The 8,501-nt window shown below is 41.9% G+C and overlaps 1 pseudogene; it reads left to right on the forward strand.

Annotated features, from left to right (window-relative positions):
* Positions 1-4,389: 4,389 nt before the first annotated feature.
* On the forward strand, positions 4,390-4,950 carry LOC105944114 (annotated as a pseudogene).
* Positions 4,951-8,501: the final 3,551 nt, after the last annotated feature.

The following is an 8,501-nucleotide window of genomic DNA, read 5'->3' on the forward strand; positions in this document are numbered from 1 at the left end:
GCTTCCGCGCACTTTTACACTCGCCAACTCAGAGAGGGGCCACACCTCCAGTCAATGGCGGACGCTGCGACGCGGCCTCGAAGGGGGCGGCCGGGAGGGGGCGGGGATCACCTGGGGGCGGGGCTGCACGGCGCAGGCGCACAGGGCTGGCACCTGGGCGCCGCTCCCCGCCTCGGCGCACCTGGGCCTGCGGGTGGAGCGCTGGGTGGAGACGCTAGGTGGCCGGGTGCGCCCCTTCCTGAGTGGAATTTGGCCTCTTCGTCCCAGCGCCGTTTCCCTTGCGCTTCTTGGAAACCCCCTCGCTTTATTTAGCCTTCCTCTGAGGCTAAGGGGTATTTTCCTTTCTAGAATTTTTTTTTTAATTTTTTAATTTTTATTTATTTATTTGAGAGTGACAGAGAGAGAGAGAGGGAGAGGGAGAGACAGATAGAGAATGGACGCGCCAGGGCTTCCAGCCACTGCAAACAAACTCCAGACGTGTGCGCCTCCTTGTGCATCTGGCTAATGTAGGTCCTGGGGAATCGAGCCTCGAACCGGAGCCTTAGGCTTCACAGGCAAGCGCTTAACCGCTAAGCCATCTCTCCAGCCCTATTTTCCTTTCTAAATTCAGTGTTGACTGAACGCCGCCTCCAATGCCAAGTGCTAGGGCTCCAGCAGTGGCTGCACAAGTTAGAAGGTTGCCACCTTTTAGCTGGTTCTAGGCATCAGATAGGAGGAGCCCCGAGTGTGTTGTGAAAGCACGGGAAGTGTGCTTAGTAATGAAGCCCAAGGGGCTGGAGAGAGGGCTTAGTGGTTAAGCCCTTGCCTGTCGATTCCCCAGGACCCACGTTAGCCAGATGCACAGGTACATGCGTTTGGAATCATTTGCAGAGGCCGTGGCACGCCCAATTCTCTCTATCTGCCTGCCTCTGCCTCTTTATCTGTCGCTCTCTAATAAATAAAAATAAACAACAGCAATGAAGGCCAAAAAAGTGGAAAACCAAAGAATGATGGGAGTCCATACAGGTTCCCTGAGGAGGTGAGGATCCCTGACAGCAACAGCCCTCGACAGGGGCATGTAAGGAGCAAACTGAAACGTTGTGCGTGTGAAAGAGTGCACATGCTGAGGTCCAAAAAAGGACATTCGGAGATTTGAACACCTCACAGACCTTCCTGGGGCCACTACAGCTTTCCCAGGATAAATACGAAGACAAATGTGTGAGACAGCAAACTCAGGAGGGATATGCCGGGCGTGGTGGCACACGCCTTTAATCCCAGCACCCAGGAGGTAGAGGTAGGAAGATTGCCGTGAGTTCGAGGCCACCCTGAGACTACATAGTGAATTCTGGGTCAGCCTGGACCAGAGTGAGACCCTACCTCGAAAAAAGAAGAAAAGAAACTCAGGAAGGATGATCAGACCTGAGAAGGGGAAGCACCAAAAACTCAGCGGCTCAGGAAGGACTTCTGGGAAGAGGAGTTATCCAACTGGATGGAAGGAGGGAGCCAGGCATAAAAGACAGGCAGCGTTGAAAACAGTACTATTGTTACTGCAAACAGGACCTGGTGGCCTAAACCTGTAATCCCAAAAGGCTAAAGCAGGGGAATAGCATATCAGTTTAGGCTACATATAACAGCCTGTTTCAGAAAATCGAAATGACAGTGAAATGGCTTAACCGCAGGCGACCTGAGTTCACTTCCCCAATACCTAATGTGGTGGTTTGATTCAGGTGTTCCCCATAAACTTAGGTGTTATGTGGGAATTAATGCCTCTGGGAGGCAGTGTATTGTTGGGGTGGGTATGTGGGTGTTATGGCCAGTTTCTCCATGCCATTATTCGGCACACTCCCCTGTTGGCCTAGGGTTGATGTCCACCTTCTGCTCATGTCATTTTCCCTGCCATCGTGGAGCTTCCCCTTAAGCCTGTAAGCCAAAATAAACCTCTTTTCCACACAAGCTGCTCTTGGTTGGGTGATTTCTACCAGCAGTGCGAACCTGATTGCAACAGTAAAGTGGTACAAGGAGTGGGGTTGCTGCCAGACACCTGACTGTGGCTTTGGCCTCTTGGAGCTGACTTTCAAGAGGAATGTGCAAGGAGTTGAAACCTTAGCCTAAGAGATGCCTTGCAGTGCTGTAAGTACAGCTTGATGGACTAGTCTGGTCAGAGTTGAAAGGCCTGAATGCAGTAAGAACTATGGACTGTGAGGATTGACTTACGAGGGTAAGAAAGTTTTGCCTGGACAGGGCTAGCAGTTTGTGTGAGAAACTTGCTATTATGCCCATATCCTGAGAAGATGTGCAGGGTTGCTTTATGTAGAAATGAACTTGTGTGAACAGAGGGATATGGCACAGAAAAAATGAAATCTTTGTCCATAAACTGCTGCCCATTCACCTGCAAATTGTTTGAGAAATTAAAACCTTTGATACTGGGCTAGCTGATCTGCACTGGGGCAACAGGAAGAATTTAGATTCTTTTGAAAGGACTGAATGCTCAAGGAATGTCCTGTTCTTCAAAGTCTGCTTCCCCCATGGATTAACAAATTGGCACCATACCTGGTATTGTGGAGTATAAGAAATGGTGGAAAGAGAGGGTCATTGATTTTGCAAAGTGGTCTTGTGTTTTTGAAATGGTCATGGGCAGTGTGAAGCAGGTTTGCTGGTTGCCTGCATAGAAACCTGATGGAGCCATGGGATGAACCATGGATTGCAGTAGAAACCCAGTGGAGATGCTGGGACCATGAGATGGCTGCTAAGTAAAGCTGCCACCCCCGATGAAGTTTTCCAGGACTGTGAGTAGCCTAGCTGGAGGGGCGAAATTGGAATGCCAGAGACTTGTTGCTGGTTAGAGTTTTCAGACTGGTGGATTTGTCACTAACTAGGGTTGTTGGACTTGGATCCCTGTTTAAAATATGTATTGCTTGAGTATTTATTTGCTATACCCAATGCCATCTTTTGCAGTGTGAATGTTTATTCTATGCCATTATGGGATTTGGGGGGATTTTTTTTTTTTTTTTTTTTTGGTATTATGGCTCAGTTAAAAGACCTTGAATTATGGGGATGTTTGAACATCATTAGGATTGATAAAAATTATTAGGACTCTTAAAGTCACACTGAATGCATTATATTTTATATCATATATGGATATCAGTTTATGGGGGTGAGGGGCAGAATGTGGTGGTTTGATTCAGGTGTCCCTCATAAACTTAGGTGATCTGCAAGCTAGGTTCCCAGTTGATAGAATTAATGCCCCTGAGAGGCAGTGTATTGTTGGGGGCAGGCTTATGAGTGTTATAGTCAGTTTCCCCATGCCAGTGTTTGGCACACTCCCCTCTTGCTGTTATCTTATGTTGGCCAGTGAGTGATGTCCATCCTCTGCTCATGCCATCATTTTCCCTGCCATTGTAGACCTTCCTCTTAAGCCTGTAAGCCAAAATAAACCTTTTTTCCCACAAGCTGCTCTTGGTTGGATGATTTCTACCAGCAATGCAAACCTGACTGCAACACCCACATAAAGCCAGATGCACAAAGTGACACATGTATATAGAGTTTGCAGTGGCCAGAGGCCCTGGTGGTTCATGCCTTTAATCCAAGCACTCAGTAGACTGAGGTAGGAGTACTGCTGTGAATTTGAGGCCAGCCAGAGACTACATAGTGTTTTCCAGGTTAGGCTGGGCTAGAGCAAGAATCTACCTTGAAAAAAAACAAGAAAAAAACAAACAAACAAACAGAAAACCAAAATCAGATCCAGGTGTGGTGGTGCACACCTATAACCCCAGTACTGGGGAGTCAGAAACAGGAGGATGAGAATCTAGGTGGATAGTTCAAGGCCAACCTGGAATACATGAAACTCTGTCTCAAAAGAAAAGAAGCCAGAAACTGGACTTGATAGTGGCACATAACTTTAATCCCAGCACTCAGGCCAAAGGTAGGAGGATCACTGTGATGTTGAGGACAGGCTGGACTAAAGTGACATCCTACTTCAAAAAAAAGGAAAAGAAAAGAAAGACAGCAACGTGTGGTGGTGCATGCCTTTAATCCCAGCACTTGGGAGGCAGAGGTAGGAGGATTGTTGTCAATTTGAGGCTACCCTGAGACTACATAGTGAATTCCAGGTCACCTGAGCTAGAATGAGACCCTACCACGAAAACAAGCAAGCCATACTCAAATGCTAGTTAACATAAGAGAGAGCAGAGTTAAAACCAGAAGAACTACAAAAAAAATGGCAAAAATAAATACATACCTTTCAATAATATCTCTCTTTTTTTAAAAATAATATCTCTTAATAGCAATGGCCTCAATGCCCCAACCAAAAGACATAGGTTTCTAGGCTGGGTTAAAAAGCAGGATCATTCTTTTCCACCATCTTGGTCCCTGTGCAGGCCTGCTGGTAACAGACTTCTAAAAGGCATAAATATGTCTAGGAGGCTCTGGTGCAAGGCCATTTTTGCTGGCTATAAGCGGGGTTTCTGGAACCAAAGAGAGCACACTGCACTTCTTAAAATTGAAGGTGTTTATGCCCGACATGAAACTGAATTCTACTGAGCAAGAGATGTGCTTATGTGTACAAAGCAAAAAACAATACAGTAAGCCGGGCGTGGTGGCGCACGCCTTTAATCCCAGCACTCGGGAGGCAGAGGTAGGAGGATCGCCGTGAGTTCAAGGCCACCCTGAGACTCCATAGTGAATTCCAGGTCAGTCTGGACCAGAGTGAGACCCTACCTCAAAAAACCAAAAAAAACAAACAAACAAACAAACAAACAAACAAACAAACAAAAAACCAACAATACAGTGATTCCTGGTGGCAAACCTAATAAAACAAGAGTCATCTGGGGAAAGGTAACTTGAGCCCATGGAAACAGTGGCATGGTATGAGCCAAATTCCGAAGCAACCTTTCTGCCAAGGCCATTGGACACAGAATACGTATGATGCTGTACCCTTCAAAGATTTAAGAAAAGTCAATAAATAAAAGTGTATTTGTGCTCTTGCGTTTCTAAAAAAAAAAAAGCAGGATCGTTCAATTTGTTGCCTCCAAGAAACTCACCTTTCTACAAAGGATGGACACTATCTTAGGGTGAAAGGTTGGAAAACGGTGTTTTAAGCAAATGGGCCTAGAAAACAAGCAGGGGTTGCTATCCTAATATGTGACAAGGTAGATTTCAGTCCAACATTAGTTAGGAAAGATAAGGAAGGTCAGTTTATACTGATTAAAGGCACTCTCCAACTGGAGGACATTACAATCCTAAACATATATGCACCTAACATGGGGGCTCCCAACTTCATCAAACAAACACTATGAGAACTAAGGTCACAGATAACACCAAACACAGTGGTAGTGGGGGACTTCAACACCCCACTCTCATCAATTGACAGGTCATCACAGCAAAAAATAAACAGAGAAGAATCTGGATTAAATGAGGTCATAGAACAAATGGACCTAACAGATATATACAGGACATTTCATCAAAATGCTGAAGAATATACATTCTTTTCAGCAGCACACAGAACATTCTCTAAAATAGACCATATATTAGGACACAAAGCAAATCTTAACAAATACAGGAAAATTGAAATAATTCCTAGCATTTTATCTGACCATAATGGAATCAAACTACAAATCAGTAGCAAGAAAAGCTATAGCACATACACAAAAGTATGGAAACTAAACAATACACTACTAAATGATGAATGGGTCAATGAAGAAATCAAGAAGGAATCAAAAAATTCATAGAGTCAAATGATAATGAGAACACAACATACCAAAGTCTTTGGGACAAAATGAAGGCAGTCTTAAGAGGGAAATTTATAGCTTTAAATGCCTATATTAAGAAATTAGAAAGGTCGCAAGTAAACAACCTAATGCTTCACTTTAAAGCCTTGGAAAAAGAAGAACAAGGCAAACCAAAAATCAGTAAATAGGAAGAAATAATAAAGATTAGGGCAGAAATTAATAAAATAGAAGCAAAACAAAAATCCAAAGAATCAATGAAACAAAGAGTTGGTTCTTTGAAGTATAAACAAGATTGATAAACCCTTAGCAAAAAAAAAAAAAAAAACAAAAAAAAAACCAGAAAGAGAGAAGAGACACAAATTAATAAAATTAGAGAGGAAATAGGCAACATCACAACAGACAACATAGAAATTGAAAAAATCATACGGACATACTATAAAAACATATACTCCACTAAGTATGAAAAATCTGAAAGAAATGGATGATTTCCTAGATTTATATGACCTACTTAAATTAAATCAGGATGAGATAAATCACTTAAACAGACCTATAACAAGTATGGAGATCCAAGCAGTTATCAAAAATCTCCCAACTAAAAAAAGTCCAGGCACACATGGATTCACTGCTGAATTTTACCAGACCTTCAGGGAAGAACTAACATCATTGCTTCTTAAGCTTTTCCATAAAATAGAAAAAGAAGGAATCCTACCAAACTCCTTCTATGAAGCCAGCATCACCCTGATACCAAAATCAGGCAAAGATAGACAAAAAAAAAAAAAGAAAATTACAGACCAATTTCCCTCATGAACATAGATGCAAAAATTCTCAACAAAATGTTGGCAAACAGAATACAAGAATATATCAGAAAGATCATTCACCCTGACCAAGCAGGCTTTATCCCAGAGATGCAGGGATGGTTCAACATACACAAATTGATAAATGTAATACATTATATAAATGAACTGAAGACAAAAATCACATTATCATTGCATTAGATGCAGAAAAAGCATTTGACAAAATCCAACATCCCTTCATGATAAAAGTCCTACAAAGACTGGGAATAGAAGGAACATATCTCAATATAATAAAGGCTATTTATGACAAGCCTATAGCCAACATATTACTAAATGGGGAAAAATTGGAAGCTTTGCCACTAAAATCAGGAACAAGACAAGGGTGTCCACTGCCCCACTTTTATTTAATATAGTACTAGGAGTCTTAGCCATAGCAATAAGGCAAGAAACGCACATAAAAGGGATACAAATTGGAAAGGAAGAGATCAAGTTATCATTATTTGCAGATGACATGATTCTATACATAAAGGACCCTAAAGACTCTACCAGCAAACTGATAGAGCTGATAAATACCTATAGCCATGTAGCAGGATACAGAAATCATTAGCCTTCCTATATGCTAAAAACAAATGCACAGAGGATGAAATCAGAGAATCACTCCTATTCACAATTGCATCAAAATAAGTAAATAAGTACAGTACCTTGGGCTAAACCTAACCAAGGAAGTGAAGGATCTCTACAATGAAAACTTTAAAACTCTCAAGCAAGAAATTGCAGAAGACACTAGGAAATGGAAGACCATTCCTTGTTCCTGGATCAGAAGAATCAATATTGTGAAAATGGCAATCTTACCAAAAGCAATCTACACATTTAATGCAATCCCCATTAAAATTCCTATGGAATTATTCACAGAAATAGAAAAAACAATCCAAAAATTCATTTGGAATCATAAAAAATCTCAAATACCTAAAACAATACTGAGCAACAAAAATAAGGCTGGTGGTATCACCATACCTGATTTTAACTTATACGACAGAGCCGTAGTAACAAAAACAGCATAGTACTGGCACAGAAGCAGACAAGTAGATCAGTGGAACAGAATAGAGGACCCAGAGGTAAGTCAGGATAGCTATAGTCACCTGATATTTGATAAAAATGTCAAAAATACTCATTGGAGAAAAGACAACCTCATCAGCAAACGGTGCTGGGCAAACTGGATATGTATCTGTAGAAGGATGAAAATAGATTCTTCTCTTTCTCCATGCACAAGAATTAAGTCCAAATGGATTAAAGACCTTAACATCAGACCTGTAACTCTGAAACTACTAGAGGATAAAATAGGGGAAACCCTTCAACATATTGTTCCTGGCAAAGACATCATGAATATAACCCCAGTTGCTCAGGCAATAAAACCACAGGTTTACCACTTGGACCTCATGAAATTACAAAGATCTTGTACAGCAAAGGACACTGTGAATAAAGCAAAGAGGCAACCTACAGAATATAGGATGTACAAAGTACAAAAAATTAAATAATGAGAAATCAAACAAGCCAATCAAAAAATGGGCTATGGAGCTAAATAGAGCATTCTCAAAGGAAGAAATACAAATGGCATATAAGCATCTAAAAAAATGTTCTACATCACTAGTCATCACAGAAATGCAGATTAAAACTACATTGAGATTCCATCTCACTCCTGTCAGATTGGCTACCATCATGAAAACAAATGATCATAAATGTTGGTGGGGATGTGGAAAAAGAGGAATCCTTCTACACTGCTGGTGGGAATGCAGTCTGGTCCAGCCATTGTGGAAATCAGTGTGGAGGTTCCTAAAACAGCTAAAGATTGATCTACCATATGACCCAGCTATAGCACTCCTAGGCATATATCCTAAGGACTCATCTCATTTCCTTAGAAGTACATGCTCAACCATGTTTATTGCTGCTCAATTTATAATAGTTGGGAAGTGGAACCAGCCTAGATGTCCCTCAACTGATGAGT

This window comes from Jaculus jaculus, chromosome 7 (genome assembly GCF_020740685.1).
Source record: "Jaculus jaculus isolate mJacJac1 chromosome 7, mJacJac1.mat.Y.cur, whole genome shotgun sequence".
NCBI classification, from domain to species: Eukaryota; Metazoa; Chordata; class Mammalia; order Rodentia; family Dipodidae; genus Jaculus; species Jaculus jaculus.